Consider the following 26,923-nt stretch of genomic DNA (forward strand, 5'->3'; position numbering starts at 1 on the left):
AAGCAGAAATTTCAGCGTGGTTTTCCTGGACATGTTTGAACTTATCCATACTACTTACTGTCGCCCGAATGCTGTTTTGTTTAGCCTCTTGTTATGTTTGTTTCGTATTTTATTGCGAATTCTCATATCTTCAGTTTTCTTGCTACTTATCTCTAGTCCGATATGGCAAGCCACGTCGAAAATAGGCAGAGCGCGTTCATTGAGAATGGTTTCCAGAGCGGACACTACTCCCCTGTTAAGGTAATTCTATTCTAAATAATACTACTTTAATTATAGCTTAGAAAAAAAGGTAGTAATCTGTTATCTTTTAATAATTAGTTATTCCGCCTAAAAGTATGCCTATCACAGTATCTAACTCCAACAGCTCTTTCGATATTATTTTGAAGTATAGGTGGCAACATAGTTCACTGATCGGTTCAATGTTCTTCGTTTCTTTTCTCACAAAAAGGTTCCTTAATCTCTGCCCTTCGTTCCATATAATCGAGATGAAGGAAATTAACGAAATAGCTTGATATCGTTCCGCTTTAAACGGAATCGTGCATGGGAACTAGTTAGTTCCGCAACTAAAAACTATAATATTTTCACCCAACCATGCATGCTTGATCCTGGATATATTTTGCAATAATATATGATCTAAATAGATACACCTACATTTCCCAACCAACATCTTCTGTCATTTATTCATACCAGCCGCCCTATTCAGTAACTTTTTAACAACTTCATTCATTGTTTTTTTACAGCAATTTTATTTGTTTTTCTTGTAGTTGTTAAAAAATAAAAGAAATTTAAACAATGTAGATAGTTGTTAAAAGTTACATAATAGGCCCACAGGAAGCATATATCCAACAAACCAAAGTGTCCGATTTCAGAAAGAATTCCGTCGAAAGTCGAAGGAGTTCCAATCGAAATGGCTAATAAAAATCTCCTTTTTTCGACTATTGTAGTGATTCGGAACGAAAGTACGATAATTATTTCAATATTCCGCCTAAAATTATGCCCATCAAATTATGTTTCTTTCTCATTAATAACGTCAAATGTCAAATATAGATGGCGTTATAAAATTAAGTTCTATCTTATGTGATAGTATTGTAATATATGAACGATTATAGATTTTATTCGTGTAGACTGCGGATTTTATTTTATTATATACCTTAAAAAATATACGCTGGAAACTTGTTTATCACCTACAAAAATTATTTTAAGTTATGGATCGATGCATACAACTTTAGATCCACCACTGTTATTATATATTTTTACATTTATAGACTGAGGGGTACTTAGCTGTCGACAAAGCCGAAGAATTCATTGTTATTTGTCTTTTATATTTAAATGATATTTTTAAACTCAAATGACATTTAATACGTAGTTTATTATACCACTTCTTCTCAAAGTATATTCACCCTAAACCATGATGTTGTGTACACAAATGTTATTTATCTGCATACTTACATATGTATATGCATATACCTGTCGAACCACAAACACACATTTCCTATTTTTTTCTTCTCTCTAAAAACTAATTGCAACAATTAAATTCGAATATCAATTATATGTATACATATAAATATATTTTACATCCTGCAATTAAACACTCAGGCATGTGTGATATGCCACAAATGACGGTAATTGAAATTGGTATTTGAAAAAAAAAAACAAAAACTAGTTGTAATGAAGTTGTTGGTTTGGTTTTTATTAAATTTCATTTAAATATGGTATAGTTGAAAAATTTAATAAATAAATAATATGATGTTATTTAGCGCTGTGACGCATTTGTAACCAAAAGGTGTCATTGTATACACCTACGTGGTATTAAGCAGAGGGATATACAATTTGAGGGATATACAAAATTCTCCCGACATGTTCTTACGAAAAACAAATGTTTTTCAACTTATTCTAAGAATTTTATTAACCAAAGATAACTACCAACTTCGTGCGTACATCTGTTAAGTTGATAGATTGGTTTGTATGAAGATATGGCTACCAATGAGCTTTTTCGCTGGACGTGTTACAAGTGAAGTGTGAATTTTAATACACCCCTTAATTTTCTGCTGGAATGTATAAACTACACACTAGCACGATATTTGTCATACATTTAGTAACAACTACATATTCGACAAGAAATCAAATTCAAAAGTTAAATTTTTCTTTCACACACCCAGACAGAACCAACATGCTAAGAAAAGAAATCGAATTGTTAAAGGATAACAATAACAAAGTAGTGACACATTTTCAGTAAATCCAGTGCTTCTCTTCTATATCGTTCATTGGCATACCAAAGAGTTTTCCAATCGGTTTGATTCGATTTGAATGCCATGTTGAAAGGTGCTGGGGTAGTATTGAGAACTCTTTTTCATTTTTGTTATGCACAGACAACTTGATTTGTGCTGCAGAGCAGTGTAGTGATTGTGGAAACAGAAATTCAATTCCAAAGAAGAGGAAATGAAAACGAAAAAAACATGCATGATAAATCCAGAAAAATAAAAGTTGAATAGAGTTCGTTTTTGATTTATTAGAATTGCATAGAAAACCGTGCAATTTTATTTTGTTTTGGAAAAATAGCACACAGGTGTCAAGCCACCAGCAGCACAACTCTCATAGTTGTTATTTGCTGGCATGTATTGTAGGATTTTAACACTTGCACTTTTTGTGGATATTCATTTTTTTTTTTTTGTTACAGAAAGCAAAATCAAATTCCCTGAAATTTGAATAACATAAAAATTGTTATTCTTTGAAATTGTTGGCAATCTCTACAAAGATTGATTTTTCTTTACGTTTGTTATTTTCTGTATTTCTAAAACCTCGAAACAATGTTTGTTTCCTTTTTTCTTTGGGTTACAAATGGGTTTGGTTCAAAAATAATGATAGCTACATGAATTTTTGGTGGCATTACTCATTCGAGTAAAAAACGAAAAAATTCTGTGTGAATTCATGTGCAGTGAAGTGTAAGGTAAATTTGAAATAAAGGGTTTTTTCATTTCCTTGAAGGTTTTTTACTAAGTTTGACATTTATCCAGGGAAGCGCATTCTATGTTAATAGAGATATTTGCTTACATAATAGGGTGACTCTATAGAGAATTTTGATTCGATTACAATGCCTATTGATACCTTATTAATTTTTCATTCCATCCGAGTATTGGCCTTCTAGCCTAGCGTAACCACCGAAAGGATTATTAGCATATGCCTTTCAAGAAGGGACATTCTCATTCATTCTCGTCCAGACACTGTGAATATTAAGCCAAGCGCGAGCAACAGCTATTCCAATTTGCTCAAAAATATCAGACAAGATGTCAGACCTAAAACCTACAATCCATCAGTTTAACCAAAACGGGAGCAATCCTATGGAAATAGGAAAAGGTGGAGTACGGGAGAAATTCTGTGATGCTATAAATGAATCATAGAAAGACTCAGCCGCAGTAGAGGAAAGACAGCCCAAGGTCTTGATCAAGCTACAAAATCTCGATGCCTTGACAACTATAGAAGAGGTGCAACACGCAGTACATCATGCCACGCAAATAGTTATAATTGATATTGGAGTGCACTCCAAACTATTGGAAACAGATATCCGTACTTGGGATCAAGAAAATCCTAAAAATACGACTACTAAGATTCGGTATGACAGACAGCAAAGTATAGAGAAGAGACTAAACGCTGCTATAGATGATTTGGTGCCGGAAACAAATAATACGAATGCAGGGGCCCGGATAGAAAAGACATGGGTCTGTGCATTCGTTGCTGCTCTCGTTATGCCCCTTTTATAAACTTAAGATATGCAAAAGCCAGACGATATGTTACACATGTACAGAAGAAAGGAAGAAGTCAAAGTGAATTACTTACCCGGATCCAAAAGCTGTTTTCAAACAAAAACAGACAGTATGAAAGTCCTGCAGCTAAATGTGCATTCAGGAAAATTTGCTGATAGTACGTGAACAAGGGAAACCCATAATTATTATCCATGAACAATATTGAAAGGGTACTAACGTACAATACAAGCAAGGTCAAAACGAAAAAACCAATCACATCAGGCGCCACAAAGGGTTCTACCCTAGGTCCTGACCTCTGAAAGATAAGCTACAACGAAATTTTAGAAATAGATATTTTTGTTGTTGTTGTAGCAGCAGTTGTACGTAGAATCATGGGTTTGATGCTGTGTTGGCAGCCGCTGGCCGATGCACTATTGTCTCGGGTCACTCCGGTACACACGTTTTTAGTGGGATAGGGAGATAACATAGCAGTTGTAATTCAGACAAGAAATACAAAAGCTGCTCAGCGTGAAGGCAAACAATGCTCCGAATCAGAGCTTGGTTAGAGACACATGGCTTCGGATTAACCACGCACAAAACCGAACTTGCGCTCCTTTCGAGAAAGCATATCCTACCAGAAATCGATATCGAAATCGTTATCCGCACACAAAAAGCTGTCTACTATCTTAGAATACGACATGCTACCACAAAAGCAACCTCTATTACAGCGAGATTTAACAAAATAATGGCCAATATCGGGGGACCACTCCCCAAAAAAAGAAAGTTGTTAATGGATACAAGCAATACCCATTACACTGTGCAACAAACTGGAGCTCAAAGTCTGGGGGGTGGAAAATTCCTATTGGAGATCAAAGCCCTTGGTGAGTATATACAGAACCCCGAAGGACAGATTCGCCGTGAGTCGAACTTTCGCGATATGGCGTGATGAAGTTTTTGCTAGATACCCTGTAAGCCATCAGGAATTAGCGTTATATCTTTGTTCACTGTTGCTTTAGCTTATTTTTGAGATGACATGTCTTCAGTCAAATCGAATGAGGATTATTTTCGTAGAGCACTTCGACCTTCTAACACGCTTCCTTCGATGTCCTTTTCGTCCTTTATTTTAAAAGCCGCTATAGAAGTACCATAAGATGACGTTTTTCAGCTTCGAAATGTTCTGCAAAAATGTCGGCCAGAAAATTTTAGGTACGGCTCTCATTGACAACAAATCGATTTTGTCGAGTTTTCGTGGTCGTTTTGTGCATTTACATTGTTTTTGTTCAGAAAAAGACTATATTTTGTTTATTGTATATTCGTCACAGAACATACAAAAATACAAAACACAGTTTTTTCTGAGCAAACAGGAGTAAATGCACAAAACGACCACGAAAACGCTACAAAATTGATTTGTTGTCAATGAGAGCCGTACCTAAAATTTTCTGGCCGAAATTTTTGCAGAACATTTCGAAGCTGAAAAACGTCATCTTATGGTACTTCTATAGCGGCTCTTAAAATAAAGGACGAAAAGGACATGGAAGGAAGCGTGTTAGAAGGTCGAAGTGCTCTACGAAAATAATCCTCATTCGATTTGACTGAAGACATTTTACCTCAAAAATAAGCTAAAGCAACAGTGAACAAAGATATAACGCTAATTCCTGATGGCTTACAGGGTCTCAAGCAAAAACTTCATCACGCCATATCGCGAAAGTTCGACTCACGGCGAATCTGTCCTTCGGGGTTCTGTATATACTCACCAAGGGCTTTGATCTCCAATAGGAATTTTCCACCCCCCAAAATTTCGGTTCACAGTGTTATCTACGGATGCGAAATTTGGGCTCGGAATAAGCACAGAAATTATTAACAGTTCAGTTAACTGCATACCGAACAGTTTCAGGACCCACAGTACGAATCAAAGCGGGCACGGTACTCCTAGTCTTAATGGCAGAAGAGCGACTTAAAATCTACGAAGCAAAAAGTTCCCAAGATGCAGCTGGAATACCTTGCTTTAAAATGACACTTTTGTAAAATGACTGACAAGATGGAACATCGAAATCTTAAGAAAATGGGTGGAAAGGAAACAGGGAGAAAAATTCAAAATTAAATAAAAATAACTCCCCTTTCTGTCAGTATGAAGAAGATGACACAGAGCACACTTTCTTTTCATGTAGACGAAGGTCTGAACCCAGGACAGTTATAGAACAGCAAACAGGCGCAATTTCACCCGCAAACGTAGTGGAGAAAATTATGATGATCAGAACTTGGACGCAAGTAATAAGTAGATGAAGGTCTTATTGACCTGAAAGCCATCTCGAAATAATACCCCAACAAAAATTCGGATCCGTTTGTCATTATGTAACCCATTACAAAGTTATGTATCAAGGTAAAACTATTTAGTAATGAGTACGGTGTAAAATAAAAATTTGATCGGTTTGTCCTTGAATTTGATCGGGGCATGGACTCTGTGCCCATGTGAGTGATTTTAAAAGAGTTAGTTTTTATACCCTCATGTATACACTTTCATACGGGCAAAATGTGCCTCATCGAAATAATGGTATGCTTGGACGAAATCCGTTTTAGACAATTTGGAATCGACTTAGCCCTGTCCGTCTGTATGGCTGACTGGCTGGAGCGCACGATAACGGATTAACGGATTTGGTTCAAAATTTAGTTTTCGTAATATTTTGTTCAAACTTAGTTGAAGTTCGAAGATGGACCCCCACAAAAGTTCAATTTTTTTCGTAAAAATTATGCTCAAGATAACTCTCTCAAAGGGTCTAACCGGTTTGGTCCATTCTTTGCACGTCCTAATATTTCTACCAGACACAGATCATGTTTGAATATGGGCTATATCGGTCCACTCCTTCGGGTACCCCCCACACAAAATTTCGGAAAAGTGCAGTTTAGTACTTCCTCTCGAATCATTTTGAATTTTCTTGGAACAGGTTGCACTCAAGCCCCCAATAACTATGGTACAAGATTTTTCAGGGGCAAGTCCATATTTCCTGAGAAAATGGCCCGAATAAACCGATTCGGTCCAACATTTTGCAGTGGTAATATTATGCCCAAACTTAAATCAGGTTCTGAAATGAACCTTATCTGTCCACTCCTTTGGGTACCTTCCCCACAAAAGTTCAAAACTTTTCGCCAAAATGGTGCGAACGATAACTTTCGAAGCCAGTAACCGATTTGTTGGTCCATACTTTGCACATCGTATTATTTCTACGGGACATAGATCAGGTTAGAATATGGACTATATGACATCTCCTTCGGATACCTCCCACACAAAATTTCGGAAAAGTACTTTTTAGTATCTCCTGTCGAATCGTTTTGATTTTTCTTGGAACAGGTTGCACTCAAGTCCCCAAATAACTATGGTACAAGTTTTTTAAGTGGCAAGTCCATACTTCTTGAGAAAATTACCCTGTAAAAAATCCTTACGGCCAGCATGTGTAGTGGCTGGTACGTACGACAACTCCCGAACCGAATACTGCGTTGGTCCACACTTTGCATATCGTAATATGTCTTCGAATATTAGATGGAATTCGAAGATGATGCTTATAGGTCCACTCCTTACGGTGCCTCCCCCACAAAAGTTCGAAAATATTCGCTAAAATGTAAGCGCAATATCTCATAAACGGAGCCACCAATTTTGTCCAAACTTTGGATCTCGAAATATTTTGTCGAAACTTTTTTGTCATTCCATTCCTTTAGGTACCTCTCCCTAATCGATATCTTTGTCGGCAAGTTCGTACGCCCAAAATTCGGAAAACCCCCAAAATACATACGTTTTTTGGGAAAAAGATGTTTCAGTTCACACAGGCTGAGGGTATCCTCTTTCGGCCGACTGATACTTTTTTACTTGTTGTTTTTGTCATTATTTTATGCACTGGGGGTGAAGGAGTTAAGTGCAATGTCCTGTTCCATGGAAGCCTTAATACTGGGAGAGGCCTTTAGATGATGTTCTGACCCCTTTGTCGTTCCATCGCACTACCCGTAGGCTGGTTTCAACTTTCGAAATTTCAACCTAAGAATTCGAACATTGCAGGTACAAATTCGTAGATCAGGATCCTTAACACAGACAAAAATTGTAACCGTTTGATAAACATTTTCAAATATCCAATTAATTTTTGATTAATTTTTACGCGACAGTGTGACAAACACCGATAAAATCGTTAAAATATTTAACATACTAACGAAATATTTAATCGATTGTCTTCTTTTTTCATTTCACAAATAATTTATCCCATATACAACTAAGTTTATCGATTTGTCATTTTTGATTTGATAAAAAAAATCTTCATAAGGTTTGTTAAAAATCAAAGCAAAAAAAATTAAAAAAAATTCATATTTGCAATTAATTAATTGTGAAAAAAACACAGTCAACATGTGACAAACGTCGAATCAATAAACATAAATTTCAATAAACTATTTATTTAAAATCGTACATCGATCGCTTTCTACACAGAAAAAAATTTTAGACATTTGATAAAAAAATTCAAAGATTCAATCAAAAATTTATATATTTTCCGGCGATAAAAAAATTGTCATATTGACAAAATTCGATAAAATTATTTGATCACAACTGATAAATATTTAACATATTAACAAAAATATTTATCAAAATATTTCACATTGTGCTTGATAAAAACAACATATGTTTTTAATTAATTTCTCGTTGGAAATCGAGCTTGATGATCAATAATGCATCTGAAAAAGGAAAGCCGACGACTCGAACCCACACACCCAACACTATGTGACATGACATGTTTCGCCTTTGGTAATGAAGGCTCCTCAGACATATCGGATGTGGGACGGCTTCGCTATCATCTAACTTTTACTCTTTCAAATGCAATTTGTTTTGTACAAAGCTGAAATATTTTCTTGATGAAAAAAATTGTTGAATACATTTTTTTAATCGATAAAAAGATGTTCTTGTTTACAATTATTTTGTTGTTTTTTGTTAAATACAAACCCAAAAGCCAAATTGGTCGAGAATGGTTCGATATTGATATTAAATTAGATTAAAACTATTAATAAGTTATTACGGAAAGCGTATATATCATTTTAACAAATAAAATTATATAATGCATCACTGAACTGCATTGCATTTGGTGCGGAAACTTTTTTCGCGATAGAGAAAAAATGACACAGTATTTCATAGTAGTTTTTCGTGCTATACGCGGCTATGCGGTGGTATTTTTGATATTTGCAAAAATTGCAAAAAATAGTTATAAGCCTAATGTTTATTGGTAGCTGTTCTAACAACCACTGAATGCTGATACAAAATTTGGAATATTTTGATACATATTTTTGTCAATATGTGAAATATTTTATCAGTTCAATATAAAAAAAATTGATAAATATTTTACTCAATATGTGAAATCAGTCGTATTTTTACTTTGTGATCAAATAATTTTATCGAATTTCATCAATATGAAAATTTTTTTACGATAATTTTTTTCTGTGTAGTGACATTTTCATGTTTGAGAAGAGTTTACCGAATATGTTTATAACATTTTATTGACAGTCATTTTTTCGAATGGCGATGAAGCTTTTAATCAAAATTTTCGAGTTGGATCTTGTTATTTGTTCTCATATTTTCGTTTGTTCTCATTTCCGAACATCCAATCATGTTAAAGTTCTTCAAAGATTAGCTCCGTCCAACCAACGATCATGGGTACTCAGACATTTACTCCAAGACTTCCGATGAATTGTCAATTGCAATTAATATATGGTTAGTTGCCAGTTTCCACAACCTGTGGATGCGACCGGTAGCAATTGGCAAAGCTTATAGTACGTTTATATATGTATAACCGGATTTAACAAACCCACTGGGTTTCAAAAGTCAATTCCTTTGCGTATACGTCAAATAAATCTTCATTAACAAGGTTAACCCTGCAAAAGGCTATAATATAAACATGGCCTTACTCGAAGGAAATAGGAGAAAATACAAAAATTGATAAAATTGTGAGCCAGTCCTCAAAATAAGTCCCATTTATAGGGAGCTACATTTCTAAAAAGATAACTGATTTGCATATTAAACTATGTACTTAAAAGTAGTAACTTTTCTCTGCCAAACCACTGAAGACGAAAAACTTGCATTAGCATGCAGTCAATAATTTTTGAATTATCCATGCAAACAGTATTAAGTTGTTTTTAACTTATTCCTCCTCCCATGGCAAATGTTGCCAAACTAAACTCAAAATGAACTTTGTAAAAACACATTCGACAATGCAAGGACATGTGTGTGATGGCTGGCTGCTCAAGTGATGTACATCTATGCAGACTCTTTCTTCATAAGTGAAGAACAATTTTAAATGTGCTCAAAATGAAAAAAAAAAAAGTTTTATATTAAATCAAAAGTAGTCCCCAAGATGAATGTGCTTCTAACTCAAAACGATATCCTTGAATCCATTGGAAACTGATGATGATTTCAAAGAAAAGATGACATAAAGAAATAAAAAGAAATATTTTAAATTTGATCTACTTGGACAGAGAAACTATCTAAATTTTGTTACATAAAATTCATTATTTGGCAATTTTCTGTAAGCAGATACAGAACTTCAGAGAAAATAAAAATTTCCTCCCTTGAGTTTAGTCCATTGCAATGCAATGAAAAAGGGTTTCTTTTGATATGGATGAAAATATCCAAGATTGCAGACACAATTCCTTGCAGACTCACCCAGGCAATTACTTTGCATATCGTGTTTTAAGTTTTTTGTCTTATGTTTTTAAGAACTAACAACAATATTCTGGTTTTCCCATAGAAACTGAAAAATAATTTGTTAAATTTCTTCATGTGTGTGTACGAGTTTGTGTGCATTGAAGAAAAAAGTTTACATACAAATCTTGTGGTTGCTTTTCACAAAGAAATCCCAAAATGTCCCTTGGCATTTTAAGGATTTTTGCAAGTATTAAATTTCTTACAAAAGATTTGTTGATTGTCCTTGTAAGACAAAGAAACAAACATTAAGTCAAGGATAATATCATGTGTTGAAGTTTTAAGTATTTTAATAAATATTTTATTTGTTTTTAAATAACATTTGTGTGAATTTTGATATACTTCAACACCATACGATTATACAGTTTATATATCTAATATAAAGATGTAAATATTTTAATTGGAATTGTTATGGATTTAAACGATTAAAACCCATTTGTAAAAAACCCAAATGGTCAGAAAATGTAGTTAGCATATGACAGATTGGTTTGAAAAGTATGATTTTTGGCCAGGAATGCGCAAATGTGGCTATGCGACAGCCGGACTGAAATATTACAAATTGCACAGGGTTGACCAATGTCAATTACTCCTTTCGATAAATACCATAAAGTTTCGGTTATTTTAATAGTATATGATATAATTATATGTTCGCTTTCCTGCTTAATCCGGCTGCAGCTCTATCTCCATATTTACGAATGTTGGCCACTTCGATTGGTTATAACCATAGGTTTGGCAGGCCAATTGCACATGTGCCGACACACTGCACATGTGCAATTGACCTGCCAAACCTATGGTTACAATCCTTTCCCTATAGGAATTTAGTCGACTGCACCATCCCCAATGTAGATGAGCCTAAACTACTCTGTAATGGCAGCTGACGTTCTTCAACTACGATAAATGAGGAATGTACGAGGGGAACTAGAAAACTTTCTGGCCTAGGCAACACGCAGTGTCCCCAGGCGTCATTTGACATTTTTTCTTTTTTTTGGAAAGTTTGACAGTTTTTAGCCGAAGCTTAATCAGGACAGTTTGACTTACGGCCATGTGTTGGGTTGTTCACAGTGGTTTGTTTGAGACTCCTCCAAAACATGGTTTTTGAACGCATTTAAAGCATCTTCTGGCGAAGAAAATCGTTGACCACATCTTTTTTACTTGATGTGCTGGTATCAGGGCTGTACGACGCATGACCCATCAATACCACGTTTTGTCCGGTCAAACAGGCGCTGTTTGAATCGATGTGTGAGAGCTCATGATGCAGATCGATTCGTCTTCTCTTGTTCGTTTTTTCGAATTTCTTAGGAGACTTCAGGCAAACAAATTTTAGTGTAACACTCAGAATTAGCCATCCTACATTTCTCAAGCCGTATAGTCGCAACACGGTCAGTTTTCGGAAGAAACAGGCGACCATTTGGCTCGAAGGTTTTCTTCCATGAACAACTTTCGTTGGATTTGGCTCGCTTTCGAAGATCCAAACGGTCGGTTCCTGTTTTGTTTCGGGCTCCTAAGCATAGATGTAAGATTCGTCGTTTGTGACGATCTTATAAATGTCGTTTGAAGCACCGCGATTGTTTTTATTCACAATTTCTTTGCACCAATCCACAAGAGCCTTTTTTGAGCCTTTTGCTGGATCTAGCGACAAAAGTTCATACTTGCGGTCAGGTGTTCATGCAATATCAAATCTTAGTTGGTGGAAGAAATGCCCCAGGTTGACTCTATCTTACGGTATATAACACATAGATTTTTCCGATTTAGGGCAACCCTCACGACCTTCGTTTTATTTTGTTGGCGAGTGTCGGCCACGATTGAAATTGTTAAACCAGTTTTTCATAGTACTATAGGATGGTCCTTTATCGACATACAAAGATTTAATTTGATCGATGCAATCTTGCCGTGATTATTGTGAAAAATTATCGGCCGAAAATGTTCACAGGTAAATTCCATTTTCAAAGTGATCTTTTTCAAATCACTGTAAACAACCCAACACATGGTAGGTCAAACGCTTAGTAAGCTTACGCAAAACACGGTCAAACTTTCCAAAAAAAAGCAAATGACGCCTGGTGCGTGTTGACTAGGCCAGAAAGTTTTCGAGTTCCCCTCGTACTCCGAGGACCACATTCACATGATAGATTTTTATTGAATCTGCGACTTCATTTGTGTTAATGCTATCCAAACCTGCGCGACAGGCTTGCTGATCTCTCTCTCTCTAGATCATGAAGATCCATCCTAGCATACTTGGAGCTAGGAGTGCTAACCTCACGGGAACACCCTAGCAAGTGTTGCGACCAAAGCAATGGTATGCTGTGTTACTGTACCGCAAAAATATTTGTCTGCTCATGTAGATGGTCCACTGAAGACATGAGGAAGCACCCTGTTGTAATTCTCAGGCCGGCATTCTGGGAGCTTTGAATATTTTTCCATCGTGTTGAACTTATACTCGCTGACCAAACTGGCGCGGTATAGCTTATCACAGATCGACCTATCGTGTTATATGTGGTCAACAAGGTGTCCTACATCTCAGCTTATCGCAGATAGCTGTGGCATGCGCGGACGACATGAACATTAGGCCGGGGCGATTTGTATGGAAGGAAAAACCCCTTATTGGGCCCTTCGCGTTTCTGATTTCTGGGATTGTACTGAGCAAAAAAAAGTCCACTAGACCATATCGAGCCTCCCGATTTTGAAGTTTTTTAGCAGGTTTGGCTTGTGGTTAAAAGACTTCACGTCACAATCAGGAAGCTCGATTTTCACCGCAGACATATGGTCTAGTGGACTTTTTTGCTCAGTACAATCCCAGGACACTTAGAATTTTGGGGTAGTTTGTGGTCGAAATTCTGCTACCATCGACCATAACATTCAACTCTGTTCTCACCTCTGCCGCCCATACGGTGAACAGAGTGGCCGTAGATTTAGTGGCGGATATTTGCATTTTCACGAGTTGAAAAAGGTGCTAAGATCGATCAATTTAAGTGTTCAGCCTTTCACAAATGACATTAGGAAAAGTACCTGACGTCAAGATCGCAAAATCATTCGCATACGTAATGATATTAATGCCGTCTGGATGGGGTGAAATACAGGTAATGTAGACGTTAAACAGTTCCCGGGATATCCCTCCACCTTGGGGAACTCCCTATTTCACTCTACGGGGCTTCCACTTCTTGTTTCAGAATTCCAAGTGCGACTGGCGTCCACACATATAATTTACCATCCAATGTTTCAAACTTGGTCTGAGGGTACTCTGCACGATGCCCTCAAACAACGTGTAGGGCTTGACAGTATCAAAGGCTTTTGATAAGGCACGGCTTGTTCTGGTTGAATTCTCCGCTATTATTTGTGGAGATGACGTGCAGCGCTTTTCTAGCGATGTGCTGATTACGGAACCCACGTTGATGATCGGCAATTGGATAGCTTTTTCTGATACTGGTCTGCCTTGCTGCCTTACTAATGGCGACAAAAGCTAAATTTGTCTGTATGATCCGCCTTAATTAGCGGGATCATCTTGCCCATTTTCCATACCTCGGGCACGACCCGGGTAGCTAGAGACAGTTTGAGAACTCAGGTAAGGAACTAAGGTACTCAACTCTAGGCTCATCAAGCTACTTCAGCATTACCATGGACATTCCACCAAACGTTTTGGATGATTTGGCATTCCTGATGGCTTTCGCAACATCATCTATTGTAAATTGTGGTGGTTACTCCTCGGCAAGAGATATACTGCGACGCAATAACCTTCTCTTCGTCCTGTCACTCTTGCAGTGCTCGACAAAATAACTGTCGATTAAAATAACTTTCGCACCTCTTCGGTTCAGATAGCATAACGTCGTGACTGACGTTACTTCTTTTCAGAGATCGAGAGAGATGACTTAACCGATGCCCCCAATTAAATTCCGGCTCCAAGTTTGCAACTTTTCAGATAATTTAACCGCTTGTTCCGTTTATGTTCACCGACCAGCGTATTAACTTCCAGTGTCAGCTCCCTGACTCTGGGGTCACTGGGGTTGGCACGACAAAGCTCATTACGCTCATTTTCTGGTCCCGTAGCCTCAGCTGGGAAATTCAGTCTCACTGCAGCTGTGATGATGTCTTGGAACGTCCTCTCTGCTGCCCGAACATCAGAAGGGTTGCGCAGATATCTGATTATTGAACTCTCTGAAACTAGGCCAATTAGCCTTGCCATGATTGATGAATGTGCGGCGTTCAGAAGTGATGAAGTCGGACGATCTGCTGACGGAGAAAATTATGGGGAGATGTTCTGACTCAAGAGGAACAGGGTTGCAGTTTATGGACCAGGATTCCAGAGTGACTAAACCATTGCCCAAAATTCACTTATTTCGGCTCCAATGTTTCAACTCTTCAGATTTTTTCACCAACCAACCTGCTAACTTGGGCTTGACACAACAAAGCTCATCACGTTCATTTGCTATTCCCATCGCCTCAGCAGAAAAATTTGGTCTCACTTCGGGTATTCGACAGGCATATAGCGAGCTTCAGCAGCAGTGATGATGTCTCGGAACGTCCTCTCTGCTACCTGAACATCAGAAGGGTTGTGCAGATCTCTGAAGCGGTGATTAGTGAGCTTTCTGAAACTAGCCAATTAGCCTTGCCATGATTGATGATCTGCTGACGGAGAAAATTATGGGGAGATGTTCTGACTCAAGAGAAACAACGGGTTGCCAGATGACTTCGTTTGTGCACCAGTGTTCCAAAGTGACTTAATCATTGCCACAATTCATTTATTCCGGCTCCCATGTTTCAACTCTTCAGATTATTTCACCGACTAACCTGCTAACTTCCAGTGTCAGCTCCATAACTCTAGGGTCACTGGGCTTGACACAACAAAGTTCATCACGTTCATTTGCTATTCCCGTCGCCTCAGCTGGAAAATTTGGTCTCACTTCGGGTATTCACAGGTATATAGCGAGCGGCCGCAGCTGTGATAATGTCTCCGAACATCTTCTATGCTACCCGAACAGCAGAAAGGTTGCACAGACCTCTGAAGCCGTGATTAGTGTACTCTCTAAAACAAGGCCAATTAGCCTTGTCATTACTGATGAATGTGCGGCGTGCAGAGGTGATGGGATCGGACGGTCTGCTGATGGAGACAGTTGTGGGGAGATGGTCTGACCCAAGAGAAACGACGGGTCGCCAGGTGACGTCATTTGTCAGGCTAGGACGCAAGGCCGCAAATTATCATGAGCATTTAAATCCCCCAAGACCAGTCGGTTATGATCTTCCAAAACCGAACTAATTTGGGCCAATAAACTGGAGTAATGCTATTAAACGGTGGGATGTATGTGTTAAGCAACTCTTCATCGGCAATACCACACCTGATTGCAACCCCCATACATTCCATGTGTGGGTCATTAGAGCCAGGCTCAAGCGGTATGGTGAGCAGACGGATCCAATAGGTAAGCCATGGGGCGATCCTTGTTCAGTACGCTGTAAACACATAAACTCGATTATTTCCTTCATCTTACCTCGGAGTCCATTGTAATAAAATTGCAAAAAGGATACATCATCTGGGATAGGACTACCAACGACGAGTGTTAAGGGGAACGTGAGATGTTGTTCTTGGGAGACTGCCGGGGAGTCTCGTATTCTGATGGCTATGACCCACTTGGGACTGTTTTCTTCGCAGCATGCAGTAACATAGTACCTGCAGTATTCCTTCGCATGGACGAATCCAAAGCAACCCCTGAGATGCATCCGATCCTAGTATCTATTGCATCTCACTGAAGTTTGAGTGTGGTGGATGCGGAGTGACCAACCTCACAGAAAGACCTCTGTCTCGGCCCGGACGTTCTCCACAATACTTCAACAATTTTACGCTTAAATCCAGTTTAAGACCTCTTTTCGGATCGTGTTGAAATTTATATAGCGTATACTCCTTAAGATTATCATGACTATAACAGAAAGTTTTTTTCTAATTGTAGCCAATGCTTCCTGAGATTAGCGCGACAAAATGTCTCAATATTTAGGTCCTCCCTTCATAAATCTCCCGCACAAAAATTTCTCTGATAAACTTCAAAATGTTCAAATTTTTCCTCGAACATTTTCTTTATTAAAAAACCAACAGAAATCTCATGTGTCAATGGTAAGCGCCAGAGAAACATTTAATTGAAGCAAACTTTAACATTTTAGTTTCCTGGATGAACTCTGACAACTGGAATGTATGCATGTGAGTCTGCAGGAATGTTGCAACATACGTTTTTCTTTTTGTTTTAAAATGAAAATAAGAAAATTTATTGCAAACTTTTGTGCAGTAGTAGGGCATTAGATTATGCAACTAATGGAAAATATGGGTGAATGGTGGTGCATCCTGTGCTAACATCCGATCCCAAAAAATAAAAAAAACGTTTTCTAAAGAAGTAAAATGTGGCAGCCAACACATTTTGTAATTCCTGGAAATGATGTAGAAGGTAGAAGACGAGCCAAGATGAACTGACACCCATCCCAGTCTGAAGACACATCACCTGTACTTTTCTGCAAATGTAAACTTTTACCAGCAGCGGCACACTCAGTTATTCATTCACTTTCGAGAAAATCTCATTTTTTATTCATGCCTTCATTAGGTGACTACAATAATATATTCCCGCAAGTGTCTTCCTACTCTCTAAGCAAACAAGAAAAAGGATAACGTTTTTTTTTTTTAAAGAAATCCCTATGGTTTAGGTTTTAAATGAATAGGAAACCCCACACACACACACTCAGGCAATGTGTGCCTACATATTCTATGCAATATCTAGATTGCATTCATGGTGTGCATGTATGTATGTGTGTTACTCATTGTATGTGTTTGTGTCAAAGGATGAATATAAAGGAAGTTATCGTGTGAAAAACTTCACATGAATGCGTGGTGGAACCTACTTATTTCCGTTTTTTCACACGTTTCGTAGGAAAGAAGAAACTGCATGTAGGTGTAACGGCAACGATGATGTTGGTGATTGCATTTTCCTCTCAGTACTTTTTTTTGGAATGTTTGCCTACCTATTTGGCAGCATAAGCTTCTTTTATGCATTGATGCTGAAGCGTAGCAGGCATTCATTCATTGAATAAAATGAGCACCCCCAGAAGCCAAATGGGTAGTTGAACTTTTGATGGAGTGGAACAAAATTATTCCAACTCAGATAGAAATGCGCCGTAATGTGTTGAAGAATGGTTGCTGGCCCACTCCATATAGCTTGCAGAGTTTTAATAAAAGCGAGAGTTCAGAGTACTCGAAATGTGTTAAATAGTTACGAAAGTGAGAAAAAAAAAAACAATTTCAATGCTTGAGTTTATCGTTGAATCATGTTTGTGCATATGGGGCTTGTTTGGGGAATTAAGTAATGAGCTGTGGAGTACTGAAAGTAACTTTGAATAAAGACGTTTTTTGTGGGTTGTTGTAAAAAAAAAATTAATCAAGTATTTCACACAAAAATGTTTTAATGTTGGCGAACGTAAGGAATTTTGTTATAAGGGCCTTATCATGTATGTTTATCACAAAATGAATGTTGGATATGGTGGATCCGTTATATTTCTTCCAAACTTAGATCAAGTTTGGAAATCGACTATATCGATTCCTTCGGGTAGCTTCACTACAAAAGATCAAAGGCCGAGCAAATTGATAGCTCCACGTTTTGCATGGTGAATGAAGACGCTCCTACGAGGATTAGATGAGATTGCCACAGCTCGCTAGATATCACCATTGTGGCACCAGGTCTGGTAAATGACGTATCCTGGCAACCCGTTATTTTCCTTGGCTCGGACCACCTCTCTATCATAGTCTCCGTAGATAGACCACCCAATTTCATACCCTCTGAACGCTGCACTTTCCTGAACCATGGGAAAGTTGATTGGCAATGGTTCAGAGATTTTACCAATCACCGCTTCAGAGAGCTGCCCATCCCCTCAGATCCTCGGGTAGCTGAGATAACTTTCCGGGACATCATCGCTGCAGCAGCCGCTAGTTACATACCTGCTGGTCGAATACCCGAAATAAGACAACATTTCCCAGCAGAGGCCACGGGACTGGCAAACGGGCGTGATCAGCTTCGTCATACGAACCCTGAAGACCCGACCCGGAAAAAGTGGCTAGATCACCTGAAGCAATGCTACATTGGTACAGGATTAAGTAAATTGTGGGCAACGGTTAAATAACTCTCAAAACCGGGAAAGAAAGATGACAGAACGGCTGTTATTTTCAACGGCGTGACAGTAACTGATCCAAAGAGGTGCGCGTGTTATAACAACCGGCAGTTCATAGAGCACCCCGAGAGTACTAGGTCGAAGAGGAGTGTGCTACGCCATATAAGAAGAGCCCTCCCAGTCGAGGAGGAACCACCGAAGCGTTGGGCCCACACAGAATATCTATGGTAATGCTTAAGCAACTGGATGAACCCGGAGTTGAGTATTTAACAAATGTCCTCAACCTATCGTTAGCCACCCATATTGTACGAGAAGCCTAGAAAGTTGGCAGGGTCGTCCCGCTACTAAAGCCTAGCAAGGATGCCAGCAGGGGGAATCGTACAGGCCGATTTCACATGACATCAACATAGATTTCGGAAAATGCATAGTACTACAACAGCATTAGACGCCATATCCACACATATCAGTAAAGGACTGAACCAGAACAGGCCGTGCGACCCAACAGTTATGGTGGCCCTTGACCTATCGAAAGCCTTCGATATTGTCAACCATGCCAAGCTGTTCGAGGATATAGAGAAGACTACTCTCCAGCCGTGTTTGAAACGTTGGAGGAGGGGTCATATCTCCGGAACTGTTTAACCTCTACCTCTCTGAAATTCCACACCCTCCAGACGGCATAGAGATCGTAATGTATGCGGATGATTGTACGATCTTGGCGTCGGGTTCTATCGTCGATGACATATGTGATAGGTTAAATGTCTACATAGCTGACTTAGTGCAGTTCTTCCATTAGCGGAATATGAAAATATCCGCCACTAAATCATCTGCCACACTGTTCACAAGTTGGACGGCAGAAATGAGGCTCCCACTGAACATATTGGTCGATGGTATACTGATTCCAACCACTAACTATCCCAAAATATTGGGTGTATCGTTCGATAGCGTGTTTTAGTCGTCCGCGCATGCCACAGTTATTTGCGATAAGATCAGAAGTAGGAACATGGTCCTCAAGTCGCTGGCCGGCAGCACTTGAGGTGCTGACAAAGAAACCTTGTTGACCTCTTATAACGCAATAGGCCGGTCTGTGGTAAGCTGTGTTAGCGCTACGCAGTAGAAAAAGATTCAAACCTGCCAGAATGCCAACCTAAGGACTGCAACAGGGTGCCTCCTCATGACACCAGTGGACCATATTCATGAGGAGGCGAAGGAGCACAACAAGATGTTGTCGATGCAGTACCTGCTTGGGTGTTATCGCAGTGAGCATCCCTGCCACGATTTAATGCACAGGCTTTCCCCACCCAGGCACGGCAGGATAGATCTTCATAATCTAGAGAGAGAGAGAGAGGTCCAAAGGTATAAAAGAGAACCTCTAGATTAACGAGCCTATCAGGCAGGCTTGGATAGCATTCACACAGACATGGTTGCGCAATGCGCATGCAGTACAGAGATACTGTGCGAATACCATACTTGAAGACCAACATCCATCCATCGCAGCAGAAGAACGCCAGCTGCCAAGGCAAACACGAGTTCCTTTAGCCCAGTTAAAATCCGGATGATATAGCCGTCTCAATTCGTATTGGGCCCGAATTGATGCCACGATACCCAACACATGCCGGACATGTGAATTGGGACCTCACGATACACTGCATTTGTTTAGCTGCCCAGCTAACCCCACTCACCTGTCTCCTTATTCTTTATGGACGCAACCAGTTCAGGTTGCAGAATTCTTGAGTCTGGATATAGAGGAACCAGGACCTAATAACTGAAATAATACGAAAGAACATATATGCGTCACAACAACAACAAAAGTTCACATATTTTTGACTTACTTCAGTTTAAGATCTCTTCGAAAATCTTGCAAATTATGGAAATATATACCAAAATCTCTAAAAAAAAATGTCGGCATCAACTAAAATTAATGAAAAGCACGAAACTTTGCAAATCGGATTATTTTTTAAGTTTTAAGAAAATCAAATTCTTTAGGTACCTCCCCACAAAAGTTAAAAGCGGTTTCGTTCCGTCTGTGCTGGGAAGAAGGTGAGTTTCAATAGATGTAGCGAGTGGGTGCATCTTAAGGATTGCTCCGGACTCGTCCATTTGAGAAACTACAACATGTTTTTTACACCGAGGTAAAATCGTGGTAATGATGGACTTCGTAAGTCGGAAGAATATCACGATGGCAGAGGTGCAGGAAACCTATCTCAACAGCGTTCTGTGAAAGGACCACACCTGACAACAACTTTCCTGCTGTACCTTACTTGCTTAGCTGGCTTTTTACTGAACATTAGTTCCATAAGCCGAACTCTTTGGTAGAATTTTCGGATTTTTCCTGCGGTACCTCTCTCGTGTGCTACGCGTTGCTATTGAATGATTGCAGCTTACCGATGTCTAACTTTCGTGCTGTGTCTGTTCGCACTTTATTCGCTATGTTTAACCGGGTACGTACCTTTGCTGCAACAAGATAGTGATCCGAGTCTATGTTTGCTCCTCGGAACGATCGTACATCCAACACGCTTGATGCATGTCTTCCCTATATCACAACATGATCAATTTGATATCTTGTTTTCTGATCCGCAGACAGCCAGGTGCCCTTCAGAATATCGAGATGCTTAAATCTGGTACTGCTAACCACCATGTTTTTTTGCAGCTGCAACGTCTATCAGCCTCATACCATTGTCAGATGTTTCGCTGTGGAAACTGAATTTCCCGACTGTTGGGCCAAAGATATTCTCCTTTCCATATGTTTCTTCTAAGCGCTCGTAAAGTATATGTTTGGTCTGTCCGTCCTTGTCTTCAGTGGGAGCATGAGCGCAAATAAAGGTGATGTTGAAGAATTTTGCTTTTAATCGAATTGCAGCGAGCCTTTCATTCACTGGGGTGAAGCTGGAGACCAGATGTTTTAACCTACAACCAACTACAAATCCGCAACCAAACTCATGCTTTGTGTCATGGCAGCTATAATATAGTGCATCATCTTTAGGTGTTGTTGTGACGCCTTTCCCAATCCATCGTATTTCCTGCATGGCAGTAATGTCGGTCTTGTATTTTTCAAGTACATCTGCCAGCGCGTAAACATCACCTTCTCTATAAAGAGTGCGAACATTCCAGGTGCAGATTCGCACATCATGGTCCTTAAAACCGTGTGCGGGGATCATCAACTTAAGAGGGATTTGTTTTTCTTTTCTTTCGTTTTTCCATAGTAGGCTGTTTTTTTTCTAGGGGGAGGGGGGGGGAGGGACAAGCCCGACTCCCAAACCCAAGTTTTTAACGTTCTTATGGGTGAACGCGCAGCACATGTTAGCTCAATACCTTTAACGGGTGTTAAAGGCAGCTCCCCAGGTGACACCACGGGGAGGTCAGTGTCCACTTGAGATGAGAGAGGGACCAAGATAAATCCTGGACTTTACCATGTTAAAGCCGGTCAGCACCGTTCCTTGGTATCTTTCATCCCCTACGTCACCCATTAGCTGTTGAAATCCGCGCTTAAAGTCCTCCACAATAGCTGTTGAAATCCTTGCTTAAAGTCCTCCACAATAGCTGTTGAAATCCTCGCTTAAAGTCTTCTACAATAGCTGTAGAAATCCACGCTTAAAGTCCTCTACAGTGGCTGTAGAAATCCTCGCTTAAAGTCCTCTACAATAGCTGTTGAAATCCTCGCCTAAAGTCCTCTACAATAGCTGTTGAAATCCACGCTTAAAGTCCTCTACAATAGCTGTATAATTCCTCGCTTAAAGTAATCTATCATAGGTGTTGAAATCCTCGCTTAAAGTCCTCTACAATAGCTGTAGAAATCCTCGCTTAAAATCATCTACAGTACCTGTAGAAATCCTCGTTTAAAGTCCTCTACTATATCTATAGATATCCTCGCTTAAAGTCCACTAAAATAGTTTTAGAAATCCTCGCTTAAAGTCCTCTACGACAGCTGTAGAAATCCTCGCTTAAAGTCCTCTAAAATAGTTTTAGAAATCCTCGCTTAAAGTATTCTACAGTAGCAGTAGAAATCCTCGCTTAAAGTCCTCTACAATAGCTGTAGAAATCCTCGCTTAAAGTCCTCTACAATAGCTGTTGAAATCCTCGCTTAAAGTCATCTACAATAGCTGTTGAAATTCTCGCTTAAACACCTCTACAATAGTTGTAGAAATCCTCGCTTAAAGTCTCTGCAATAGCTGTTGAAATCCTCGCTTAAAGTCATCTACAATAGCTGTTGAAATTCTCGCTTAAAGACCTCTACAATAGTTGTAGAAATCCTCGCTTAAAGTCTCTGCAATAGCTGTAGAAATCCTCTCTTAAAGTCCTCTACAATAGCTGTTGAAATCCTCGCTTAAAGCCCTCTACGATAGCTGTAGAAAACCTCGCTTAAAGTCCTGCTCAATAGCTGTTGAAATCCTCGCTTAAAGCCCTCTACGATAGCTGTAGAAACCCTCGCTTAAAGTCCTCTACAATAGCTGTAGAAATCCTCGCTTAAAGTCCTCTACATTAGCTGTTCAAATCCACGCTTAAAGCCCTCTACGGTAGCTGTAGAAATAATTGCTTAAAATCCTCTAAAATAACTGTACAAATCCTCGCTTAAAGTCCTCTATGATAGCTGTACAAATCCTCGCTTAAAGTCCTCTACAATAGGTGTTGAAATCTAAGCTTAAAGTCCTCTACAATAGCTGTTTAAATCTACGCTTAGAGTCCTTTACAATAGCTGTAGATATTCTCGCTTAAAGTCCTCTACAATAGCTGTTGAAATCCTCGCTTAAAGTCCTCTACGACAGCTGTAGAAATCCACGTTTAAAGTCCTCTACAATAGCTATTAAAATCCTCGCTTAAAGTCCTCCACAATAGCTGTAGAAATCCACGCATAAAGTCCTGTACAATAGCTGTAGAAATCCTCGCTTAAAGTCCTCTACAATAGTTGCAGAAATCCTCGCTTAAAGTCCTCTACAATAGCTGTAGAAATCCTCGCTTAAAGTCCTCTACGATAGCTGTACAAATCCTCTCTTAAAGTCCTCCACAGTAGCTGTAGAAATGCTCGCTTAAAGCCCTCTACGATAGCTGTAGAAATCCTCGCTTAAAGCCCCCTACGATAGCTGTAGAAATCCTCGCTTAAAGTCCTCCACAGTAGCTGTAGAAATGCTCGCTTAAAGCCCTCTACGATAGCTGTAGAAATCCTCGCTTAAAGTCCTCTACAATAGCTGTTGAAATCCTCGCTTAAAGTCCTCTACAATAGCTGTAGAACTCCTCGCTTATAGTCCTCTCAAAAGGCTTTAGAAATCCACTATTATAGTTTTCTAAAACACTTTCGAAACTCCACGCATATTATCCTCTAAAATAGCCTTAGAAATCCACGATTATATTCCTCTAAAACTCCACGTTTATTTATTTCACCTCAAAAATATATATAATCTTCCTCCATTTCCTCCCCCGGGATAATAAGAAATTCCCGCAATTCATTCACATACCATTTATTATCTGCCACAATATTATTGAGTTCCATTCTCGATGATGATTTCTAGTTCTACTACATTTAACCTGTCATTGAGAAAATATTAAAGTGCAATCGACACAAAGATAAAGAAAAATAGAATTTTATAGCTTCTGTCTTCTGGTTGCCATGGATGATGTTGTTTTTCTTTTCGCATTCAACAAAGAAGACTCTTTGAACTGTTGTTGTTGATGCACATAACAACAAAGTCGATTGCCTCAATGCGATTAACGGCAGAATGCAAACAGACACTTTAATTCAAATCCTCTCTTAAGAAGATTGTTGCAGATAATGCTGCTGGTAACGTTTCTAAGAAGACAGCAAATAGCAGCAGCATCCTTCAAATTTAATTTTCATATTTTTTTTTAATGTTTAGTATTTATTTTCTGACATCCAATTTAAACATTCATGATGGTTGGTAATATTAAATGGCAGTTGCGGGAAATTCTAATAGTTTGAAAATGTTGTGCTTAAAACACTTTGTGTCAGCATCCTTCAGAATTAGTTTTCATATTTTTTTCTAACATCTATCATATAAATTATACACAGAAATGGTGGTTACCAATATTGTTGGCAATGCTGACACAAATAAGTAAATTTTGTTCCATCATTCCTTATTTTAGTATTAACTCTTCAAAAAGTCAAATAGGGATGTTAACATTTTGACATAGATTTTGTCCGGAATCCAAATGGTAAAAAAAAACAAATTTAACGAGATATTGTATATATTCATTATATGCGGTTGTTCAAATCTGTTTCTGCGTAGGTTTTATCTTATTAAAATTAGAAACATATCCTTCTCCTAGCATATGTATCGACAAAACCCACATAAAGTTAATGAACTTTTCGATTAATTTTCTACTTGTGTCCAATGCTCCTCCTCCTCCTCCCACTCAACATACATACAATAATACTTTTTCAGTTTCATTTTTAATTTCCTTATGTCATACATACCATACATAACTAACTAGAAACTAAAAAAAAATTCAATACACTATCAGAAAAAAACTCATTTGAACTTTATAACCGGAATTAAGATGAATTTTATAGCAGACACAACATAGCCCAAAGGGTTAAACGAGGGTACAGGAGAGATGTTATACTATTTTAACGACATAACTGACCATCGTTGTTGGTCCTAATATGTTGTATGACGCATAATGTACATACGTCTGTGTATATGTGTGTATCTCCCTACTTTTGTATGCCTTAATGAAAAGGATATTTTGTTTTTTGTCACAACTGTCTTCATTCGCTGTGTCTGAATATCCATCCATTTTACATACATTTATTCATATGTATGTGTGTGTGGAAATAAATACGGGCAGTTATTTTCCAATAGTCCTCTTTGTCAGTTTGAAAATTTTTTGTTGCCTTCTTTAAACATTACCCGTACTGATTTTGTAGTATGATACACAGATGAAAGGATACAGATAACTCTGAAATAATATCCGCAATGCATGCATATGCACAACGAATTAGAATGGATGTAGTCGGAGCATGAATGGATAACCCAGAGAACACATTTTTTTTAAAGAAATAAAGGTAAACATAGGTGAAGGATTTGTTGGAAGTATGCATTTATTGGCTAAGGCGATAACTGAAAATTAAAGGTCAGGAAAATGATTGTAATCCTAAGGAGGCGTCAGCCATTTCATTTAGGAGTTTCGTTTTTTATCTAATACTATGTTTAATTCACGCTTGGTAAAATTCTTTTGGCCTTCAATCATTTTCTTTTCGATTTCCCATAGACTCGCGGCAACATTTGCCAATTTAGTTCGCTGAGTTACTTCAATAAGTCGTTTGTACCATATCTTAGTCTCCCTTTTACCCGAAACCGCCTCATTAACTTCAAAAGAAACCAATAAGCACTCGAAAAGCATCAGTTTTCTGCTTGGTTTGAAACTGATCAGCTAATGTGTGATAGCGATTAGATTAGGTTTAAGAATACCCAGCCACCATAACAGCAGCCACATGCCCTGGTACATAGTGTTCATCCTGAGTGGCCAAGTGACATAACGCCCAACGGTCTCAAATATAATTTCGGGCGTTTAAAATAAGTTGGGCGTTAAAAATGACAGCGGCCATGGGGTCCAATTTCACGTTGGCGGCGTTTGGAAAGCATTTAAGGTTTTCACACATAGACAGGTGCAAAACTGACAACGCGGGTGGAACCTTCTTGACCACATTAAATTCAAATTTTCTATAAGTGTTGTGTATAATCGCCATTCGGAATAGTTGTGTAGTATAGATTGTGGTGGTGAAGGTAAAAGTCTCTAAATTATTTCTCAGAGGATGAGAAAAAGAAGGAAGTCGAAGATTTGCTATGCTTGCTACGATAGTCTTTAGCAAATCTATATAGGTTCTGATAAGGAAGTAGGATATCGATCTCATACCTACCATTAGTTGGTGTTAGCAACAATGTGCACTTACAGAGTAGATGCTAGATCGTCCCTCTCTCTTCATTATTAGAGATCAATCTCCATTATTAGAGATCTATCCAGGGAGTGACCTTTAGAAGTGTTCTGTAAAATAATGATTATAGTCCTCTAAAATTCTTATAGATATTTGAGTTTATTGTCCTGTAAAATAGATTCAAAAATGCACGATTATAGTCCTGTGAAATTTATATAGAAATCCACCCTTATTGTCCTGTAACATAGCTTTAGAAATCCAGGTCTACAGGGCTTAAATAATATAATAATACGATCATATTGAACAAAGAAAATCAAAATCAAGTTAGAAATCCACGCCTTTTGTCTTTTAAAATTCTTATAGAAATCCGATCTTATTGTTCTGTAAAAAATAGCTATAGAAATCCACGCTTATAGTCCTCTAAAAATTCTTATAGAAATCCGAGCTTATTGC

General features: G+C 38.5%; 1 protein-coding gene across 20 annotated transcripts in view; it reads left to right on the forward strand.

The window, feature by feature from the left end:
* The window catches only part of sdk (sidekick cell adhesion molecule), a 459,794-nt gene that overhangs the window by 254,500 nt on the left and 178,371 nt on the right, over positions 1-26,923 (forward strand). The window lies entirely within an intron of this gene.

Source organism: Musca autumnalis, unplaced genomic scaffold (assembly GCF_047663935.1).
Source record: "Musca autumnalis isolate F117 unplaced genomic scaffold, ASM4766393v1 scaffold_3, whole genome shotgun sequence".
Taxonomy (NCBI): domain Eukaryota; kingdom Metazoa; phylum Arthropoda; class Insecta; order Diptera; family Muscidae; genus Musca; species Musca autumnalis.